The sequence below is a fragment of the Mustela erminea genome, chromosome 12 (assembly GCF_009829155.1).
Source record: "Mustela erminea isolate mMusErm1 chromosome 12, mMusErm1.Pri, whole genome shotgun sequence".
NCBI lineage: Eukaryota > Metazoa > Chordata > Mammalia > Carnivora > Mustelidae > Mustela > Mustela erminea.
The window spans coordinates 74,180,866-74,205,476 of record NC_045625.1 but is presented as its reverse complement, the minus strand read 5'-3'; positions in this window follow the sequence as shown (position 1 = coordinate 74,205,476).

The window sequence follows — 24,611 nt, the reverse complement described above, 5'->3', positions numbered from 1 at the left end:
GGGCGCACCAGGGCAAGTTTGATTGGGACTGTCTTGAGCAATCACCTGTGTAGCTATATTCAAAGTATTAGGAAGCTGATAATAAAAGCAGCCTTATTCATTTATATTTATATTTTATACATATTTCTCTGGAGCTTTTGTTCTGAATTTATGGAAGGCCTTTACATATTTTAGCTAATCTTAATACTATCTGTATGAAATATGTGGATAAAGATTATGATGAGGGGGAAGGCAGGGGGGGAGAGAGAGAGAAAGAGAGACAGGAGACGAGACATTTCCCACCAGTCTGAACCCTTCCTGAACTTTGTCCATGGAAGTCTCGATCTCTTCCTCTTCCTCCTGCCTCTTACTCCAGTACTGTCGTCCTTTGAAACTGTTTTCTTCTTCCCTGGCCCTGCCCCAAAGGCCCTTCTTGCCTTCCTAAATTCTTTCTCCGTCCTGCCCTCTCACGTAGGAAATGATTCCTTCTCTTCCTAAGACCCCACGGAACTTGATTTTTAATCTTTGTAACACAAGCTACCGCACTCCATTTTGTACAGTGCCTTATCGTGTCTCGTTTTGTCTCGACCACGGGCTCTAAGTTCCCTTTTCTCTAAGTTCCCGATTCTGTATTACCCGCAGCCCACTTAGCAAAGGGTCTGGTCCACGGAACAAGCTGAGTATCTGTTTGTTGAATAAATCAAAGGAAATCTGGATACCCCAATCTATGCTGCCATGCAGGGAAATCTGCCAGCGGAACCTTTTCCTAATCTTCCCTTCCCTTATCCAGTCAGATCACAGTTTCCAGTCTTCTTTTCTAATGTTTCTTGAATCTGTCATCCTTCCTCTGCCACGGCCCACGTTTATCCTCTCGGTTTGGTTCCCCTGGGATAGCTTTCTGCTTCTGGGCCCTTTTTTACCCCTCACCTGCCCTTTACCCCTGTCCTTCTACCCACTGCTTTACCTCCTCTTCCTGTCCAGTGTTCTGCATAAAATTAAAAGAACAGGGAGCAAATACAAAGTCAATATCCTCTGTTCGTCATTCCCACCATATTACAAACTCCTCTAACATATGGCAACATCCTTTCCAGTGGTAGCTGACGTAAAACCTAGACACTAACCTATTTGGACTTTTCAGTGGTTCTGGAAGATTCCTAGCCCCATCTGCCCATACCCTTTTGCTCATGCTATTCAGTCTACCTAGAATGGCCACACCTCCAGACTGCCACGGATTCATCTTGGTGTAGCCCACAGCACCTGGCAGAACGCCTTGCCCATATTAAGGTTTAATAAATATTTGTTTGAAGTCTTTAAGTCTCTTAAATTTCAATGCTACTTATCCATAAAGGGCAGACGACTCTATTTGGCATTTCTCTGATTCTCAGTATCACCTTCTAATTCCACTTTATTTCTCACTCTCAGAATTCAAACATCATTTTACAATTCCCCAAAGAAAAGAACTGATTCCATTTTTTTGGTTGTTGTTCCTTTGCTCTCTTGTCTTTACCTCCTTCCTCTGCCATTTTAAATTTTTCTTTCGTTTCTCTTCTGCTCTTCCCTTCTGTTTTATCCACAGCTCTGAGCATACTAGCGCCTCACTCTAGAACACTGGGCATCAGTTCAGATGATCTCAAAGATTCCTTTCAGTTCTGTTAGCCAGTAGTTTAACAAGTTACATAACCTGGGAATCTAAGCTATTACAGACTTAACACTTGTGTTTCCCATTAGTCTTTCTTATTTTCAGCTCTGTTGTAATAATAAAGGAATGGAGAGGTTTTGGGGACCCTGGGAAGGGAGAGTGCAAGAATTCACTAGCTACTGTAGCGTCCAGCCTGGGAAGGGGTCCAAGCCAAGTGTGGGGTTCAGGATGTGTTTCTAGTTGCACAGCAAAGCTGCAGACTGGAAACCCCATTGTCTCGATACTCAACAGAAGGCATGCTGCCCTGCCTTCTTGTTCCTAGCATGCCTTTGGGGGATGTTCCATATTTTTATCAAATCGTACAACAACAGTATTGCCAGTTCCCTATGTACCTTAAAGGAAGGTGTATCAATGTAATGTCCCAGGAATATGATTAAATGAAACTTAATTTTGAAAGAACTCTGTATTGCAAAATTTAACTTTCCCCTAGCCTTCAGTTCTGGAGGATGATGGGGAAGGTGTGTGTAGGGGGCAGAAAACCCAATGCTGATCGTCAAGGTGATCTTTCAAAGCACCTTCCAGCTATAATTAGAAGTGAACAAAGAAATGAGAGGGGAACCAGAGGTTCAAGTCATATTCCTCCATAGAAAATATGTAGCAGCAGCTTGGGTGTTAAAAAAAAAAAAAAAAGGAAATAAAAACAACAAAAGAAAAAATGAAAATGCACATATGGAGTATTTACCAAATGATGAACATACGTAGTTGAAGAAATAACAGAAGATACCTCCATTGCTATCAATCATTATTATATGTCATATAATTACAAATATCATTATGTTATATGATAAAATAACATATTTATATTATATTATATTAGTCAGATTAGTCAGATTCCTGCTCTCAGGAATCCACTATGAGTCATGAGTAGTTGCGTCGGTAAATAAATCTCTTAGCAGTATGTGGGTAACAAGCAATATCTTCTCTTTTCGTGTCTCTGTCCCATTAATCTGTGGGATATGCAATTAGTGTACGTGAGAGAGACACAGCTAGAAGACTGGAAACCAGGTTTTCTTTGATATACAGTCATGTGCCCAATGTTTCAGATGCTCTGCAAAAGGAACTTTATTTTCTTGCTTCCGTTAAGCATACCATAATGTATTTGTTTCTTAAATCTTCTCACCATCCTGACAAAGAAAATAGGGGACACATTTTTATTTCTCATACTCGGACGGAGGGGTTAATGGAGGCACTGTGGATTAGATGTGGAGAGTGGTCTGGGATAGCACACCAACGGGGTCTGGAGTCTTCCATTCACACTGACTAGCTGCGAGACACTGAGCGAGTCTAAATTTCTTCAATCTGGACTGAAGCAGATACTTAGCATCTGTGTGAAAAGGTTGTTGTGAGGAGCTAATAAGAATGTGTACACACACACACACACACACACACACACACACACACACTGCACATGTATACTTTGTTTAAATATCCCTAAATGTGGTGACTTTTTTTATTATGAAACAATTTTTCTTGGCTTTTCCGTGATGCAACCACACTGTCCAGTAATCCTTCTAGATGCCTGGATCAACTACTGGGCTCCAGCACCTTCTAACCTGTCCCAGAAAACTGAAGCACAACCTAGCCTCAGTGTTTCGTGATCGATAGGTGTGTTTGGGTTGTGGTCAAGATGTTGTAAAGAAAAGCTATGGGGCACCCTTTTTCTTGCCATCATGTTTAAATACAAAGCATTTAGCAATCAGGCCGCTTTCTTACCTTTTGTCTAGAAGGAGCAAAAAAAAAAAATCAAAACACTTAGCGAAGCCTGGCATGTAATGAGTGTTCAATAAATGTTATCATCCTGTCCTTTGATGGCCTGTGGTCTAAAATGCCCAAGCCTGAGCAAAGAGCAGACACAGAAATATGTTGACTTTTTTTTTTTTTTTTAAGATTTATAACTACCATTGCCACAAGTACACTATTGCTGTATTTTTACCTTTTTTCTGGAAATAATTTAAAATTTACAGAAGAGTTGCTGGAATCATACAAAGACTATTCCAGTATTACCTTCATCCAAATTCATCCATTATTAACATTTCACCTCTCTCACTCTTTCTTTGTGTCTCTCTTTCCCCTTCCCACCCACTCTCTTTAAACACACACACACACACACACACACACACACACACACACTCCTTTACCCCAAATGCTTTGGTGCATTTTTCTTAAAAACAAAGACATCCTAAGGACAATGATCAAATCCAAGATCCATAGAATACTATTTCCTATATGCAAACTGTATTAAAATTTCACCAGTTATCCCTAAACATATAACGATAGTATTTATTTTTCCTGATTCAATATTCAGGCTAGGCTCAGGTGTCATGTTTACTGTCCTCTCTCCTTTCACCTCCTACGAAGAGTTTAGCTCCTAGTCCCAGGGGCTGTCTAAGAGGGCAATGCAATAGTCAGTGAAGACAACTTTTTACTAATAAGGAGCAAGGTATCTTTTAGAAAACACAATAGATTCTTTATAAATGATATGGATTTTCTTTGATTCTACCAAAAATAAAATAAAATCTGAGGGGCTTTATTTCCTCCCACCCTTCTAGTGACTTCCATCAAGGCTACGTCACAGAACGTTATTTTAAGCCAGAAAATAGCCACAGGGCTGATCCTGACCTGTTTGCTGGCGTGATTTGAATATAAATTGAGTCCCCACTAAGTACAAGTGTGGGATCTGGGCGTAGCCCTGAAATGACTGAAAGATCTGGACACAACTGTGTGTTGTCTGATTACACTGATACGAAGGGTCTGGAAATGGCAAATCTATAGAGACAAAAAGCAGATTAGAGGTTGCCTGAGGCTGCGGGGTGGGAATTGATACTGCTTTTATTTTTTATTATTTTTTTAAAGATTATTTATTTATTTGACAGAGAGATTAAGAGTAGGCAGGGAGGCAGGCAGAGAGAGAGGGGGAAGCAGGCTTCCCGCTGAGCAGGGAACCCCATTCGATTTGGGGCTGGATCCCTGGGCGCTTGCGATCATGAGTTGGGCCTCTGCCTTCTGGGTGGCCCAACCCACTGAGCCACTCAGACACCCTTTGATACTGCTTTTAAACAGGCATGGGGGATCTTTTGGGGTGATAAAAATGTTCCAAAACTGGACAGTGATGAGGGCTATGCACCTCTGTCAATTTACTAAAAATCACTGAATTATATACGATTAAAACAGATCAATTTGACGCCATGCAAATTATACCTGTAAAAGCTCTTATTGGAAGGAATGAAGGGAAGAGGGAGGGAGACCCATAGAAAAATCCGGAGAGACAAGTCGTGTCTGTGGAGCTATTTGGGCAATTTCAAGGACTCAGGCCTCCCAGGTAAAGGTGACAGAAGACCTCAGTTTCCTGTGGCTGCTTCCCTACCTACAGCCTGTTTTGCGTGACGAGTAATGCTTACGAGTTACCTAAACTGTATAGGTACCGAGTAAACTTTCTTTACTGGCTAGTGGAAGATAGATCCTGTTCTCTGTTTTCCTACGTGGAAATCTTGCCCGTGATTGCTAGATGTATTTGGTGATCGTGTCACATGATACACGAATATCGAATCATTACATTGTACCCCTGAAACTAATGTCCTATGTCACTTATACCTTAATTTTGACCAAGTCCTGCGTTCTCTCTTGCACGAGCCCAGGCTCATGAAATCATGATGCTAATGAAAGAGAAGTGGTCTCCACAAATGTTTTGAAACTTTGGAAGGGAGAAAAAAAAGAGCCAATAGAAGTTGCTAAATCTATCTTTCTGACAAATTAGGATGAAATGGTTAGAGCAAAGAGGGGTGCATTCCCACCAGCATAATGTCTTAATGGGAGTTTGCTGGAAAAAAAGAGGGGCGTGCAAGTTGCATTGAAGGAAAACTCTAAATGTTGAGAGTTTTTAATGAATCAATGACCTCAAAATTATTTTGTTGATTGTATTTTTTTTTTTTAAATAAAATTAGACAAGCTCTTCAAGCATCCCCTCTGTGGCCTGAATATCTACTTTCTGTAAAAAGCATGAAGGAAACTTCACTGGAGTCTCCAGGCTGTAACACTGGGGGAAATGATTGATTTCACTTGAACACCACCAACAACAAAAAATGTTTAAAAACAGTTTCACGGCTCAACTTTCTCCTTGCTTTTTATTTTTTTTTCTCTTATAGTTGGAATGTATTTTATCGTCTGTCAGTTTTGCCCTATGATATGTCCTCTTAAATTGGATCTGTAAGCCCTTCATAAAGTTTAATAAATCTTCAGCATTTCACCCTAAGGAAATTATATTAAAAACCTTCAAATGTGAAGTTGGGCCCGCAGACACACAGCGCTGGGAATTTTATCACCATAATCAGCGTGTAATGAAAGCCTCTGTCCCTGTTCTTTCCCCGTCATAATCTGCCTGTCTTTATGAAAAAAGGGGGGTTTGTCTGGGTTCATCTGCAAGCTTTAATTGGAAGATGTCTTCATTTCATTCCGGCCTACTGGGATAATAACTCAGCCCCGTGTTTAAACACAAGCCCTTGCTGCTGATATTTTTTCATTTAGTAAAGCATGTCTCTTTAAATGATTTAGCAAATCATCATGAATGCCAAGCCAGGGTGATTGGCAGCTCATTGCTGGTGCACCATTTGCATGACATTTGTTCTGCAGCTAAGAAAGCTGCCGCAGGTAAACAAGCAGGCCCTGTACTCACTCCCTTTGAGTCCCTTCCTGTTTATTTTCTCATAATCAAATGACATTTATGGAGAAGCAAATGCAGCTGCACATATATGAGGGAAATGCAATCAGGCTAAACATGATGACTTCATTCAGGTGATATTTTGATTAGGGAAAGGATATTTTTATGACATCGGGGGCTTTTTTATTAAGAAATCTGACAAATTCCCTTTTGTGTAACTAATACTTTATATTTTAGCTATATTTTCATGTAAGGGCTGGACTCGAATAATCAGTCGACGGCCCACTCACTTATGAGGGTTTCATTAAAACCCGGGAAAGCGTCAAGCGGGAGACACAAGACAAGCTTCTTTGTCCCATTCAGGAGAAAATAGCCTTTTCTCCCTGCAAAGGAAAAAATAAAAAAGAAAGAAAGAAAACAAGGCAATATGATATAAAGCTTTTTATAGCATCAGCAAATGCAGCTTTTCCTAAAGGAGATTTCGGAGAGAAGGATGTTTTATGGTTAAACGTTTTATACGTATTTTCTGGCTCATCATCCTACCAGGGGATATGGACAATAACAAACCAGGTGGTGGTGGTTGTTTTTTCTTTTCCCTTAAAAAAATTTTAATAGTACCATGAAATCTTTCTTAGTTGATGTGGTCGAGGAGGGTAACAAAGAGCAAACAAGCTACACTCGCAGCCTTGCTAGAAATGCAGGCGTACATAGGACTTTCAGAAAGAAGGCTGCCTTCATTTCTGGAAAATGTTCCCCCTCCAGTATGGGCAGATACCTTTCCGAACTTCCTCAGCTTCTCCTACAGTAGGAGGCTGAGAGCAGGAGCAGGAGGCCATTTCCACTCTTCGATAAGGATGCGTTTACAGAAGCAGCTGCTAAATCCCAGGGACCACCCCAGTTCTTTCTGAGCTAAAACAATTACTCTCGGAAAAGTTGAGTCTTTTTTGTCACCACTTCTGCCTGAGAGAAGAGTAGAGAAATATGCTTATTTTAAAAATGAAAAAGGTATCTCTAAGCAACTCAAATTTCACCTTATGATGACGATGATGAGTATTTTGTCCTTGTGGTTTGAGGTTCCTCTTCTGGACAGGCTTCCTCCTGTGCTTGCTTTCTCTCTGTCATCCATGAGTCTTAAATGGCAAAGAATGATTCATCCAACCCACGAGCCCATTGTGACTGAATAGAAAAATGCTTCCCCACACAGTGCTTTGTGTTGGACACCCCAGCTCTCCTGGGGCTGGCACGAGCTTGAAGACCCCAAGAAGTAAAAAGAGAAAAGCTAGCAACAAGCCCGAGGAAGGACAGCTGCACTGAAGGAAAAGGTTTAACATGGCTATGGTCCCTGTTGGTCTTTTTTGTTATACTTGAACACATGAAAAATACTCCTTTCAGCAATATCTTCCAACCCGAAGGTCAATGATCTTATGTAATAACAGCAACAACATTTATATGGTTCTTTATGACTTCTAGAATGTTATGTCATTGGAAATGATAATGTCTGGTATAAACTCCATATCAGGAGGGTCCTGAGTGTTTGCTGGCTGAAGAAGCTTGAGCAGGAACCTGGCTCTTTTGCACAGATGAAAGAAGAAATTACTTTTCCAGCCGATGAGTGCCCCATTCTTCTAGGATCGTGTTTGTGTGCATGGTGATGGTGGGGAGGGATGGGGGGGTGGTTTCCAGCCCTCCTCTTCCTGAAGGCAACTTGTGACTTTAAATGCGTTTGTATTGTTCTGCTTGTTTATTTGTTCATTTACTCTAACAATCTGAAATCTAAAGACCTTGCAAGAAATCTGATTCAGATCAGGTGATGAAAATAATTCAGTGATTATAAGATGTGGAGTGTGTTCAGTGAAGGGTGATAGAAGCCAAGTTGTCTGGAGGGATTTCTGAGCAGTTTGTAGGCAGCGCTGTTGGAGGATAATTCTAACCCTGTTTGCCTAAGTCAAGGCCACATTCTATGGAGACTGTAGACTCATGAGTCTCTGACCAGTGGGAGTAGTGTTAAAAAGGAGGGTTTGTGGCTGATTCTGACCCCCATTCTCCACCATGACTGGATAGTTAGGATGCCACGCTTAGCTCTGTCATAGCATTTGTCATACTATTGAATAACTCCCTATTTAGTGGTCTTTGACCCATATTAAACAGGGAGTAGCTTGAGGCCGGGGACTGCAACTTGTTCACATGTATGACATTATCAATTTATTGCCTCTCCGCTCCAAATGCATCCTTCAATATATGCATTGTGATAAACCAGGGAATTCCTGTAAGCATTTCTCCTTTAAACCCAGCATGATGTTAAACCTTCTTTTTGAAAGAAGGAAGAAGGGGCTTCCTGTAATTTCTGATTGTGGGGTGAGGGGTGGGGAGATGGGGATGAAGACATCCATTGTTATGCAGACAGACAGAATGCAAACCACCCCTCACCCCTACAGCCTGGGACTGGCTATAACCTGTCCACAGCCCTCTCTGTAGGGACCCTCAAAGTCCCCCAGGCAGCCCCAGAGGGAAGCCTTCATGGCCATGCCCAAGTTCAGATGCGCTCCCCACCTGCACTCTAGACAGTTGCCTGCAGCAGCTCAATAGCTCCAGACTAGCTCTTGCCTAGAGAAAGTGTCAGTATCTCTGCTCTTCAGTGGCTGAACCAGACCTCCTCCAAGGACGTCACTAAGTTTGTCCTTCTTTGGTTGCTCTCCCTGGGCCCTAGGGTACCATATAGCGTTTCCTTATCTATTTCCTTATATATTCCTTATATATTACAGTTAATAATTCTTATATTGAACTTCCACCTATAAAACCTGCTGTGTGATTTCCATCTCTTGATTGCTACAGTCTCAAACGTTCATTGCAGAGTACATTGTCTGGCACCTTGGAGGCTCACAGTAAATATTCATTAATTGTTTGACAAATGAATGAATGGGAGGGTGAAATGAATGAATGAATGAATGAATGGGGATGTTAAGGGATTCCTAGCTAGCATTTCATTGTCTCCTGACAAAACACCAGCTCCACTTTTGTTATGTGACCAATCAGGGAGTCATCAAACCAGCAGGGAGTTTGGTGACCATGATTTGCCCATTGTGAGCCAATAGTTTCCAAGTCCCCAGAAATGAAATTCAAGTATCACCTGCCTCTCCCAAGTTTTACAGAAACACAGAGCTACTAAACTCTTTCCACAAAGAGATTACTGGAAAGGCCACACTCAGCAAGGGGGGCTGGTGGGCTGGAGACGCAGGAGAGCCATGGCCAGCCGCAGAGGAAGGCTGAGGAAAGAGAATTCTCTCTTGCTGCAGGGAGAGTGCGTTCTGTTCTATTCAGGCCTTCAGCTCATTGAATGAGGTTCATGTACGCAATGGAGATGAGTAAAGCCCATCTGCTCTGCTCGAAATCCACCAATTTCAATGTTAGTCTCATCCTAAAACATCCTCACAAACACGCAGAAAAATGTTTGACTAAATATCTGGGCACATTGTGGCCTAGTCAAGTTGACTCATATAATTAGCCATCACTCCCTCTCCCCCACCCCAAACTCATCTTTGCTAGAAGGAAGGAGATTGAGAGAGAAAGAGAGAGAGAGAGAGAGAGACTGTGTGTGTAATTATCATTTGGGATTGGAACTGAGCCTCGACCGCATGAGTGACCCAGCTACAAGAAGGACTAAGCCAGGATCAGGTACCTAATGTTCCAACCCAGGAGATACATGTTAGCTCGGTCTAAAGAGGTCTTTCTCTGTTCCCCTTAAGAATCAGTGATTTTCATCAGAACATGGTGTTCTTTCTTAATGCTGCTTCAAAACAGAGAAATTGGCATCCAGGAAAAGCCTGTAACTTATTCCAGTGGAAGTAAAAATATTTTCAGATTCCTAAGATCCTGTAGCAGGGCAATAAATAATAGTTTAACATTCTCACCTTGAAGAGAAATTGGTACAAACACTGAGTCTCTAATAGAGTTAATTTCCTTTTCTTCCACGTCAGAAGGTTGTAAGCACTGACGACTGTGGATAAGGTTTTGTTGTTCTCAACCGATTTTTTTAGGCCATATTCCAAGAATTTTAGACAGGATATCTTCTTTTCTTATCACTGCCAAGGTACTCAGTTATATTTAACATTCAAGATTGGTCAAAATTCAACTTATAATGAACCATGAGGATTTCTTTTGCACGAAGTGTGTCCAGATCATTAAAAACTCAGAGTTGTATCAAAGAAAGGGGCCATTTGATCTTTTTCTATTTCTTCATGCTGGAAGTGAAATTTTTCCTCATCAATATACTCAACGCTGGCAGTAAAATTTTTTTACTTCATTGAGTTCATTTTTTTATTTTCATATATTTTACATAAAAGACCGTTTGGTCTAATATCAAACTGCATTACATTTATTTTGCATATCCTTCTTACCGCTTTCTGTATTTATATTGTGTGCCTGCCTTTTGAAAGGCAAAAATCAAAATGGGGCAAAACTGGTGGCAGGATGGAAAAAAATCAATTTCAATGCTAAGCTCCTTTTAAATGTGTGAGCCTAGGTATAGCAACCAGAGAAGATGAAATTTTGGAAAGTATATGACACTTAGGAATTTAAAGACGAAAATTTTGGTGCTGCTCTGAAAGTGAAAACTTGACATTGGCTGATACATACACTTGCTAGCATAAAATCTGTGCCTGCACATGGACAATAAGCTGCATATTGCAACGAGCTCACGCATGCAGGCTTTCGGTCCACGTGCGAGAGTGAAGATACAGGAGGCAGGGAAGAGCTACCCGCACGTCCTGCTGCCCGTTCCCACCAGCTCCTAAATACACAAATACTGGATTGTACTCTCCCGCTATAGATGCATATTTTAATACAAATAAGAAATTTGCTTCTTTCTCTTTCTCTGTTCTTCTTGGAGCGAGGGAGAATTTTCTCCCGTAAGTATCTCTAAATTCCGCGAGTTGAACAAATTTTTCTTGAAGACTGACAATCAAGCAGGATAGAGCATAGAGTCAAAATCCCTGTACATCCCCCAAATGCCTTGCTCCCAGGATTCTAAGATTTTTTTTTCTGATAAAGGGGAAAAAAAATTTTCTCTCTGCCTCCCTAGAAAAAGAATTAAGGATCGCTTTTAGAACCTTCTCACAATTGTTTTCTGGAAAGTAGATTTAAGGAGCTTATCCTCTAGTGACTTAATCCTATGAGATAATTGTAAAAGGGAGATTGTCCTGTCCATACCAGAGGAGTAGTTGCAGGTTTCCTGAAGAAGCATTCCGTCTTGTTGTTAAGACTTACACTTCGTGTCCTGGCTTCTTTGCAGTCTGGGAGAATACTAGTTTGTACATTAAAAGTAGAAAATGTTATCATCTCTGCAGTTTTCCTGTGAGATAGGTTGCATCTGAAATAATGTAGATAGGGCTCTAGGAAGTTTCCCATCTGGGTAATAATATCAGGTCCGGGTAATAATCAATATCAGGTACTCCCTTGCCCCTCTAAAAGGGTTTTGAGTTTGCTGAGGAATTTAAGCTATTGAAAGTTAAAAGAAAATATGTTAGGGTGCCTGGGTGGCTCAGTGGATTAAAGCTTCTGCCTTTGGCTCTGGTCATGATCCCAAGGTCCTGGGATCGAGCCCCACATCAGGGTCTCTGCTCAGCAGGGAGCCTGCTTCCTCCTCTCTCTCTGCCTGCCTCTCTGCCTTCTTGTGATCTCTGCCTGCCAAATAAATAAATAAAATCTTTAAAAAATTCACTTCTGGCTTACATGATTGCATTAAACAAGGCAATAATCAGCCAATCTGAGCCTTGGAAAAGTCAAGCTATCATTTTCTGAGGGCAGTGGGGCACATGACCCTATGTGGAAGAAGTAGCAGAAGGAACTTTGTCCCTATCCCTTTCCCCTTGAAAAAGACACATGTTTCCTAAAAGGGGAAGAAGGAAGTAGGAAGCCAAACTGGCAACAGCAGGATGGAAGCTCGTCTGCCTGGCATGTTCAGTGTTGTTGTTCTTTACGCTTTTCTTTCTGTCCAGGGGCAAACCCAAGCCAAGAATTTCATCTTGCCTTTTCTTTCAGTAGATCTGGCAGGCATTTCCTGGCATGTAGGTGGCTTCCTAAATGTGAGAACCAGGTATAAGTTGGATTTGCATGATTTATCATTTCAGCTTTGACTGCATCCCCCAAAAAGAATCCAGGAGGATGCGATGGGGGAAATGGTATCAGACTATAATGGTGGTTTTCTTCTTCTTCTTCTTCTTCTTCTTCTTCTTCTTCTTCTTCTTCTTCTTCTTCTTTTTTTTAATACCAGTGATTTTCAAATCATGCCCTACCAATTCAAGATAGTCCATGGAAAGTCTGAAAAATCATTAAAAGGGGCAAGGGGCCAGGTGCCACTTCACTCTTGACCATATGCATTTCCAAAAAAAAAAAAAAAAAACCCACAAAACTCTACTGTTATTGGGTTTTGCATATTTAGAATCCACATAAGATTTCCTTTGAGAAAAAGATTCTATGGAAACACATACACACACAGAGAGACCCTGATGCTAATATGAAAGCCCTCTAAACAATTTGTATTTCCCTTCGAACTCAAAAGGCTTTTTTTCCCTCCAAAGATTTTATTTATTTATTTGACAGAGATCACAAGTAGGCGGAGAGATAGGCAGAGAGAGAGAAGGGGAAGCAGGCTCCCTGTTGAGCAGAGAGCCCAATGTGGAGCTCGATGTGGGGATCGATCCCAGGACCCTGAGATCTTGACGTGAGCTGAAGGCAGAGACTTGAATCACTGAGCCACCCAGGCGCCCCTCAAAAGGCTTTGGATTGGCTATTGATGGTCCGGAATGTATAGAAAATGCTTGCTTGCTACAGGTGTTAGGGAACACTGCTGTTTATTAGCACTATTTATTCCTTTAAAGGGATGCCTTTTTTTCCTTTGTGGGCCCCTCTCTTCTCAGGATATCAGGAATGGGAAGAAGAGTGGCGTAATAATCCGGTCATTTTCCCACCAGAAATACTGTTCTCAAACTTCAGTTGGTTATCAGAATCACCTGGAAATTTGGCAGAAATGAACATACTAGGGGCTCCTGAGTGGCTCAGTTGGTTAAGCATCTGCCTTCAGCTCAGGTCATAATCCCGGAGTTCTGGGATCGAGCCCCACGTCCGGTTCCCTGTTCAGTGAGGAGCCTGCTTCTCCCTCTGCCTGCTGCTTCCCCTGCTTGTGCTCACTCTCTCCCTCACTCTCGCTCTATTTCATATTTCAAATCAATAAATAAAATTTTTTAAAAATGAACAGACCAGCCCCCCTTCCTCAACCAGTCGGCTCCCCTGTGTTCTTTGTTATCTCGCCATGTGATGGGGAGACACTCTGAAGTTTGAGAACCACTGGTCTGGGAGAGCTGTGGCTTATTCTTTGTTACTGTTACAGAATGCATTCGCCACCCTTTGGTTGGGTCTGTGAAAGAATATCACCACTTTAACACTTAGAAATGGGAAGAAATCTAAAGAACAGTATGAGAAACCTCGGGACGTAATTTGTAATATAGACACTTGATACAGCATGGCATAAGCAAATATTAAATTGGAGTTCTCCAAGAAAGCAACATATTCTGGCTACATCATTGCCTTGTGGTTATTCATTGGTTCATTTAATATACATTTATTGATGGAAGACAGAGAAATAAACCAATAATTACAGGGCGATAAGATGAGTGAGAAAAAGGAAATAGAGAATGAGTGTGGGGGATAAACCATCTAAGCTTGCCTCTGTATTTCAAGAAATCCTTCCTAGTGGAGGAACATTTGCACTGAAGCTCAGTGCTCTGATTTACTTTGGAACTTGGCCAGAATTAGGAAATTCAAAGTATATGGCTATTCCTTATCTATTTTAAACTATCCTAATAGGGTTATCAGAAATAAAACCTAGCACTTCCTATTTTAATCGTGTTTTGAATAAACCATTGGACTTCATCAAATGACTCAAAAATTTTTGAAATCTTAAATTGGAAGCACACCGTCATATTTCAAATTCAGTGTTGCTCTTCTACTTTCCTTCTCAGAACTGGGCTATTCCCCATAATTGGCCTTTTTTTTTTTTTTTTTTTTTTTTTTAATGCAATTGGAAACCAAGTCAAGTAAGTATTTGTCTTGGTGTAGAAGTTGAGCTTCAAGGGGCGCCTGAGTGGCTCAGTGGGTTAAGCCGCTGCCTTCGGCTCAGGTCATGATCTCGGGGTCCTGGGATCGAGTCCCACATCGGGCTCTCTGCTCAGCAGGGAGCCTGCTTCCTCCTCTCTCTCTGCCTGCCTCTCTGCCTACTTGTGATCTCTCTCTGTCCAATAAATAAATAAAATCTTTAAAAAAAAAAAAAAAAGAAATTGAGCTTCAAGCTTGTGATTGTAAGGGGATCTTCAATATCCATTTGTTGTTAGTGAAACAGGTTTCCTTCAAAGTAGTCTTAGATCTGAGAGGTGCTTTGTCAACCGGACACCTTTATTAGTTATTACAGTGCCTCTGTTATGGTGCATGGATGGCTTGGTTGGTTGAGTGTCTGACTCTTGATCTCAGCTGAGTCTCGACCTCAGAGTCATGAATTCAAGCCCCATATTGGGCATGGAGCCTACTTAAAACAAAACAAAACAAAACAAAAACGCCCCTATCAGTACCATATAACACCATCCCACTCTATCACTCAGCCTCAGGCCCCACATATCTGATATATTCATAGGAAGTACAAATCTGGACCAGAACTGGTCCAACCTAAAAATGCATTTCATTCGAGTGGAAGAGTAGATTAAAAAAAAATTAGGGGCAATGCTAAAGGTATTCTAAGTGTCTCCGCTCCTCTGGTTTGAAGAGCTTTCCTTTCTACAACACAGGAATTGCATTTGCAATATATTATACAATGAAGCATGTCATAGAATAAAATTAATGCCTACATAAAAATTAAAACACATGTTTCAATAGAGTGAATAAACTACTAGACTTCAAGTCAGAAGACCAATGTTTAGATCTTTATTTTGCTGTTTAGCAAGTAACTAAATCTCTTTAAGATTGTTTACTTACCTGGGAAAACATGCATATCCATACTTTCTTTGCAGTCATTGGGAAAATCAAATTATATATGTGACAGTATCTAGGACTGTAACTAGCACATATTAGAAGCTTCATAAATTATCAAAATTAAATTTATTTTTCTAGAATGTCTTTTATTTTTGAGGTAAAATAAATTAAATATTTTTCAAAACTCACATGGGAAATGGGGAATATCATTTCAATTCTCTATTATGGAGAAGAATGAAACGTAATAAATTTGTTTATTTACCAGATATTTTTTGAGGCTCTATTATGTGCCAGGAATTAGTCCAAGTGCTTAGGATTCATCCGTGAAAACAAAATACAATGAATAGAAAACACTCTTACCATCATGGAGTTTATATTCTAGAGAACAATGAGATGTTTTCTTTTGGGCTTCTTCAAAGCCCATTTCTAATCAATACAACACACACACACACACACACCATGTACTTTGCAACTATTATTAAAAAAAAAAAAAGAATTTATTTTGCTCCCCCCACCCAAAAAAGCACAAGAACCAGATACAGGCCACTACCTGAGGCCATGCACATTGGCCATGGTATGAATTGTAGCCTTGGAGTTATCCAATTTGGTGACCATAAATTATACATAAAATGAAGATTCTTCTTTCTAGCCCACTTCTGGCCTTAATGTCAGGGATCTCTGGGACAGATACGCTCTTCAGGGAATAACCAATGAAAAATGAAGATTGAAAAGTATTTTATCAATGCTCTAAGTTACATTAAAAAGTTGCCCTTGTACTCACCAGGAATTGCCTTAAATCTTACAGATGGCCTCTTTGGAATATAACCTAGATCTAGACTGAGAAAATTCTGATACTAGATCACTGAAAAGTGCTTTTATTAGAAAAGAATTAGGGAGAGTTCCTCGCAGAGAATGATGTTTGGATAAAAGAACCATGCAGCAACTTTTCTCATTTTGGGGAGTAGATGACTATAAAACAAAGGCGTTGAAATCTGTCATGTTCACCCTCACAAAATCTCAAGTGACCAATTACCTTGTTTCTGCCAACTCCCCCATTTATAGTGCATAAGAAGAGGGACCATGTAAATTGCAGTTCATGGTAATCATTTGAGAGCTTTTGTTCTTCCCAATTCCCAACAGTTGTCTCTTTGATGGATTAGGAAGGATGGAAGTAGGTAAAGTGGTGAGATACGACATATCGTGGACGCTGCAGGGATTTTAGCCATGGTCTCAGCCCCATGGAGGACTTGCCATCCTAGTTTCTCAGGGAAAAAAGTGGGGGGGGGGGTTGATCCCTTTGTACAAGATCTGTGCCATGCATGAGAGAGGGCTGGCTGGCACTGGGGCATCTTAGAGCCTGTCTGAAAGGGCCACTGGACCTCAGCAGAGGGTGCTGGGCTGACCAATCTATTCTTAGCACCTGAGGAAGAACTAAGCCAGAATACAGGTATATTTGTCCTCATCAAGTGAATTTCAGATGAGATGTCCTCAGCAATGAGGGAAGTGAGTAGGGTAGTCTCTGAGGAACTCAGAAAATTGCCCATTGAAGAAAATCATATTGTAATTAATATCTGTTGAGCCCAGAAAGTAGCAACCCTGGTTTAAAATGACCATTTCCCATTACATGACATGCTTGACTTCTTAACATCTTTTCCCATCCAGGGAGCCAAACTTGGTTCATAACAGAGAAAGGAAAAAAGTTGATACACTGGTTGGAAAGAGAGAAGTTGACCATGCTCTTTGTGGACAAGAGGCTTCCAGTATGAAGGAAACAGGAGCAGGAGAGGGGAGAACCATTTTTAATTTCAAATCATGTTTAAAGTGTTAACTTTAAATCAAGATGGACTTTATGATTACTACTATGAATGAACTGTTGTAGTCCTCCCCAAATTCATATGTTGAATTCCTAATCCCCTATGTGATAGTGTTTGGAGGTGGGCCTTGGGAGGTAATTAGGTTGTTAGGCACAGTCTTTATGATGAGACTAGTGTCCTTATGAGAAGAGACAGGAGACAGCTTGCTCCCTCTCCCTCTCTGCAGTGACCTCCAGACGCTGGATCTGCCCTCACTTTGATCATGGAATTCTCAGCTTCTGAACTGTGAGAATTAAATGTTTGTTGTTTAAGCCACCCAGTCTCTGGTATCTGTGTTAGAGCAGCCCACTGACCAAGACAATTACCCAATTGAGACTGTGTTGTAGGACGAAAGTGATGGGTGCCCCAGACCAAATGAGTATGGTCTTGAGTTTTTATCCAAGAACAAGAAGAACTAGCTCAACACAACCATTAGTGGGAGTGATATAAAAGATTACATCACCTGGATTGCATTATACTCAAGGTTGAAGTGCCCGACAATATTTTGATTCAGCTACTATCCACAGTGACCAGGTCTACATCAGCATTTGAGCGAGAAGAACGTGTCCAGTTTCTCCAGATCTAACAAGGAGTTTGCACCCTCCCCCTTTACCTACATAGCTTTGGGAGGACTTTTGGCACTGGTGAAATTTTCCATGAAGTCTTTGAGAACTTTAGATAAGGGTGAGAAAGAGGACGGAATGGAGCATAGTAGCTAGCCAATAGCGTTCAAAGTTTCCATGAGTCATTGGCCACATGCCTAAACACCTTCCAGGATGTCTTGCTTTCATGCCTGTATCTCCTTTCATTCAGATCCAAAATTTCAGGTTAAACCATATGACTGCTAAGTCCAGAATGCTTCCTAGGCTGTGCCAAGCTACATAAGAATTTGACACAAACACAATCATAATAGGTACTATTGTTTCTTTAGCATTAAGAACTTTTCCATGCCATGCACACATTGCGGTTACGAGGGTTAAAGACAAGACTTCTTACATGACAGGTTCTTTCTTCATCTCAGAGCTGTTGCTTGCAATTTCTATAACAAGAAACAGCCACTTATTCCGTAGCTGGAGATAAGGTTTACTTGGTAAGTCAAAATGTTGACTCAGCACACACACAAAATTGTTAATAGCAGATCATTTCCTGAGAACGGATTTAGTCGTGAACGTGGACAACCAAAAATGGAGCAGGGAGTTCGGTGACACAAAGACTGGCCTGGGACGCAGAGCGAAGCTTCCTCCATCCCGCACTTACTCTCAGAACTCTGTTTCTCGGGAGAACTGGAGGGGGGTAAAGCTTGCAGAAACCATTTTTGGTCACTGAATTACAAAGTACACACCTTGGCAACCAAAGATACCGTGTTGTGAAGTTTAGATTCTTTGGCATCAGAAAGACGGTAGACTTCTTTATTCAGTCTAACACCCTTTGAAATATTTCCCGAGCACAGAACTTTTAAACTGCTAGACTCTGCTATCACTGTCTTCTCACGCTTTAGAGAGTTAGTCTTGTCAAAACTGGACTTCAGAGATTCCAAGCCAGTGAAATGGTTTCTGGAAACGAAAGGACAGGTAGGAAAGACGGGTGGAGGTTGGACTTCAGTCAGCCTGGAATCCAGAGCATTTGCTTTCCCCTGACTGGTTCTTTGATGGAAGCATGGTATTGTTTCCTTTGATCATTCTGAATTCTTTCTCTTTTAATGGAAATAAAGTTGTTATTCTTCATCGCTGTGTAGCATAATTAATTACTATTAATGCATAGTGAAAATAAAGCTGTAATTCTTAATTACGATATTCCTAGTAGATCTGACACATTCAGCATGATCTTCAAGTAAAGAGAGCAACTGGCATCTTAAAAGTTGCTTTTATATTTATTTTCCATTTGAGTATGGCTGACACACAGTGTTACATTACTTTCAGGTGTACAACTTAGTGATTTGACAAGTGTATACATTCCGCTATGCGCACCAAACGATTGCTTTTGTGTTGCTCCGTGTTCCATAAATGCAGTATTACTATTAAAGTTGGCTTTTTTAAAAAATAAAAAATAGGGATGCGTGGATGGCTCTGTCCGTTAAGTGTCTGCCTTCAGCTCTGGGATCCAGGGATCGAGTCCTGCCTCGGGCTCCTTGATGAGCAGGAAGCCTGCTTCTCCCTCTGCCTGCTGCTCCCCCTGCTTGTGCGCTTTCTCAATCTCTCTTGCTGACAAATAAATAAATAAATAAATAAATAAATAAATAATCTTTTAAGAAAATAAAAAAATATATATATTATTTTGGCAGAATAGACTAGAGACATTTATTTCCTAGTGCATAATAGAGCAGAAGTCTTAGTACAAATGAATTAAATGCTTTGAAATTGCTAGGTTTTATAAAGATGCTTGTTTCCGTTAGATTGCATACTTTGTCTCTCAGGTAGCTATAAACCAGCAAATGATGCATAGGGTTGATGGGTGAGCAGTGATAATACACCTTCGTCCTATGAGTCCAATTTTCTCTTGGAGAGCCAAGACATGTAGAGATGCTCCCCGGCAATGCCATTGTAAAAATTACACTTGATACGGGTGTAACCTTGGATCAGCCAAGGTAAGTAAAAGGAAACCGGGGACAGTCCAGGAAGGATAGACATTTCAGTCTGAAAGCAACAGGTTTTTCACCTCATCCCTTCCCTGGGTAACCTCTTTGCCTTGTAATTTCAAACTGCTTTACATACTTCCAGAGCTCTCTATCACTCTCTTTGCTATTGGCCAACACTCGAGAATGGCCTATCCCAGACATACACTTCCAAGAAGATTTGTGTTCCTTAGTTGGAGATGGTCCAGCTCACAAGTGACTACAAATCCTCAAATGTCTCATCCTCATAGTCATACCCTAGAAATAATGTGAGAAAGGTGGTTATATACCAGTATTTTAAAACTGAGTGCTTTGAGATTTAAAAATATCTAGAATTCTGGCTTCTGTTGAAAAATTTTCAGGTTTGGCACAACTGGGCCAGCCAGTATCCCCACCTTGCAATAATCCACTGGAGAGGAGTGGAGCCTGTGCATTTTACACTGAGCTGTTTGGTTTTCTGTAGCCAGTGGTTCTCAGTCTAGGGTGATTTTGACCCTTGGGGCATCTGGCGATGTCTATAGATGTTTCTGATAGTCACGGCTAAGGGTGGGGTGTGCTGTTGACACTAACACATTGAGGCCAAGGATGCCATCACACATCCTACAATGAATGTGATAGCCTCCAGCAACATAGAATTATCCAACCCCAAATGCCAATGGTCCCAAATTCGAGAAACACTTCCATGGTCCCTATGTGGTTCATTTTACATTTAGTTGCCCATCTGCTCCCGTAGACATCTGGCTTTGTAATCCCCAGATAATCACCAGATACATATAACGTATAGGTGCAACATGTACACAACCAGAAAGGACTTCAAGGCCTTCTAGTCAAGTCCCTCAGTGTATATATGATATCTGAAATAAAGGGAAATGGACTTCAGCCAACCTTGAAGAATGAAATTCAAACAAAATAATTGATCTAACTGGTAATCAAGAATCCTGTTACTAACTGGATTACTAATCATGAAGCCATATGAGGCAGATTGATATCTGGAGGCAGGGCAGCAGGGAGTCTTTCCTGTTCTAGTCATCATCTTGTCCATCACTAACACATGACGGAACATTTGAGTAGATCCAGCTGACAAGTTACCAAATTTCTGATCTGGACTCTTCTTAGAAATTTGTTACTGATCCAAGCTCATAATACTTTGTATAGCATCCCTGAGTGTTTATCAGGAGACAGTTTTCCATGTGTTTCTGCATGTCTTTTTGTTCTGGACTATCTTTCTAAGGATGCTTGTATAGCGAAAAACCTTAAAGATAAAAAAGTCTCATTCTGGAACAGAGGGTCAATTTGCATACTTCCCTGGATAATAAATTTAATGGCCCTTGCAGGAGCAAAGATCATTGCATATTATAAAGGATTCAGTTTCCCCTAAGCTCAGGGTTCCTCTGTTGTGTCTACTCAGAACCCTCATGTCACCCTGGTGGGACTTGGGAGACAAGCACGACTATGCTTCCTATGCATTGAGTAATAAAGTCCTTGTCTCTGACCCAGGACTCTCATATCTTCTGCCATCATGCCAAGATTATAAAGAGTTGGAGATTTTACTCTCCTTGTAAGATAACACGTTTAGCCTACCAGAGATTCTGACAGTTTTTACAAACCATCTTTTTAAAAACTCGAACTCTACCTGAGTTAAAGAACATATTCATCAAACCTTAAGCAATGAATAACTCTGGCAGCTGGGTAACTAGTCTTAAGGCCCACCAAGTATTTTTCCTCTGCCAGCACTAAGTGCTCTGGCTTTCCTGACGTTCGCTTAGCTACAGCCTTAGTTATGCATGTATCTGTCTGATGCCAGGGAGTCAAAATACTTTCTTCTCTCCTTCCTTCCTTCTTTCCTTCTTTCGTCTCCTCCTCTCCCCACACCTGTTCTCTTCCTCTTCCTCCTCCTTCCACTTTTCCTCTTTCTCCTTCCGGGTAAAACAGGATCTGGAGTCCATGTACTTTTTCTTTGCTCTAAATCTGTATGTCATCCTTTCTTATTGTTAATAAAGTGTATGTCTACATTTCTGAACTAGAAATGTAGACATACACCATACATGTATGCACAGAGAGCTCTCACAGATTGGGGTCTCTCACAACTTTTAACTTTTTTCAAAACAAGGGAGTATCCTTTGGGAGAATTAAGAGAAAAAAGAAAGGAAAGAAAAACCAGTTCATGCTCAATTTTGTCCTTACTTCCTATCGGTAACCATCTTATATTTTAGTAGTTTTCTTGATATATTTCACGATTTCTGCTTGTTTGAAGGGCACACTTTTCTTGTCAGAGGTTTCCACGGAGAAGCAAGATGTTTTTAATCTTCTGAAATGTTTATATGCATTTGAATAAACATAGTAGTCAACAAGTGCATATTCATTGTTTTGGTAGTTATGTTTTATTTATTTATGTTTATTTAGTAGTTTGGTTTAGTAGTTATGCTTTAATTTGGTTTAATTTAGTTTTGGGGAGGACAAACTAACAGAAGATTAGGGTGATCTGTCATTTGGTTCTCATTATCTGCTGTATTTACCTTAAGGCTTCATCATATTGTATTTGATGATCTGCTGTCAGAAGTAAGATGGAAGCTGCTGGAATCAGAGGGCTCTGCTTTACATAGAGTTTGGAGTAGTTTTCAGACAGCACTGTTTTCTATAACCACCTTTATTAATAACATTAATTTCCTCAGCCCACTCTTTTCCATACTTTTCCAAGTATTTCAATTTGTCGTTAACATAACAAAAAGAAATCATGAGCAAATACACACCAAAATAACCTACTTGGTTGTGTCTTAAGCTGGTCTCTACGTGTTTGGTTGGAATATGGACTTTGATGTAAGAGAAAAGTGGGCTCCAAAGCTGATATTCTTGCTCACACTTTGATTTTGGACAAGCTTTTTTTAAATCTATATGAGCCTTAGTTCCTGCATGTAGAAACACTTACACTGCAGCATTGTTACCATAAAATTCAAGTAGAACAGGTAGGAAAAGCATCCAATACAGTTCCTGGTGCATCAGAGATAGGAAATAAATTCTGGCCATTTGATTGTCATTGTTGAGTGGGACAACCAGTACAAAAGGATGGCCAATGATCCTGAAAATTGTTACTTGCTTTTTGCTTTCAAGAGACTCTACGATTCCTAATTTTTGCCTTTTAGAACCATTTTATCTATTAGCAAGAAGGCAATGATGAAAATCAAACCGAAAGTTTATTTCCAGGTTTCCTCCCAAGGCCACCCCATTCATTGAAAGGTGTTGCAGTGGAATCTCAGCCACGGGTGTCATCACAATTCTAAGGATCTTGTGAAACTGGTGATGCTGCTCTGAAAGCCCCTAACTCTCATTACTAGTGAATTGGCTCTCATTCCTTCCTGGGCTTTCTCTTGCTTAACTCTTTCCCAGACCTCCTGAACAAGGCGACACTTAGGGTACTGCTGCTGCCCCAAGTGAGTTACATTAGGAAATACTGCCAATGGTGTGCATCCTTCCCTAAGGCTAATCTATTCTTGGATTTTTGGTGAACAGCTTTTATTTAGTTCACTTGTATAGGGTAAATTATAATTTTTCTCCTAAATCTTAGTCTTTTAAATTTTTTTAAAAGATTTTTATTTACTTATTTGACAGACAGATATCACAAGTAGGCAGAGAGGCAGGCAGAGAGAGAGGGGGAAGCAGGCTCCCGCCGAGCAGAGAGCCTGATGCGAGGCTCAATCCCAGGACCCTGAGATCATGACCCCAGCCGAAGGTAGAGGCTTAACCCACTGAGCCACGCAGGTGCCCCTAAGTTTTAGCAAATTTTAGTCTTTTAAAATGATTTGCTTTTTCAAACATTCAAAATGTCAGAGAACTCTGTACATTTTCATATACTTCACCATACCAAATATTTATAACACATAGTATGTATGTCATCTATACTTTAATGTTTTAAGTTGTGCTTTATCTTTCAAAACACTTATGAAACCAGTCCTATGTATTATCAATTTACTGATGCAATGCAACTTCTTTTCTTTTTTTAATATTTCATTTATTTATTTGACAGACAGAGATCACAAGTAGGCAGAGAGACAGGCAGAGAGAGAGAGAGGAGGAGGAAACAGGCTCCCTGCTGAGCAGAGAGCCCGATGCGGGACTCGACCCCAGAACCCTGGGATCATGACCCGAGCCGAAGGCAGAGGCTTTAACCCACTGAGCCACCCAGGTGCCCCGCAACTAACAACTTCTTAAAGCCATCCATAATCTTGTCATCTCTCTGGGTTTTGTTGTCTTCCTATTTAAAATAAGGAAATTGAACTTGATTTTCTTCAAGACCCCTCCCAGTTCTAAGACTACCAAATACAGTTGTATTTTATAGTTATGTAACGTAATCAAACATTCAGAGCAGTACCTGACCCCTAGGAAGCACTCAGTAAATATTCATTAAATGTTGAATGATTAGTTAATATAGGTACTTTAATATGGAAGATACATCCTAAAAACTAACTCAACTAAATGACCAAAATAAGTGAGAAGCTATTTAATTTATTATTTTATTCATTACTGCTTGCTAAGATTAACTTTTTCTATTAAAATTATTTTAAAAAGTAATTCATTAATCTAATAAAGATTTTGATCCTTATAGTAAGAAAGTATAAATCTGTCCAAAAAAAATCATTGGAGTAGAGGGGAAATGGTTTCTAAGAAATAGAAAACTAAAATTCAGATTTCCTGTTAAACATGGCAGATACAAGGCAAGCACTTATTTCACCTTTTTCCCCAAGTAATATTTACTGAGTACTTCCAATGACAGAAAATAATTTGTGGAAACAAGACAGAAACCTA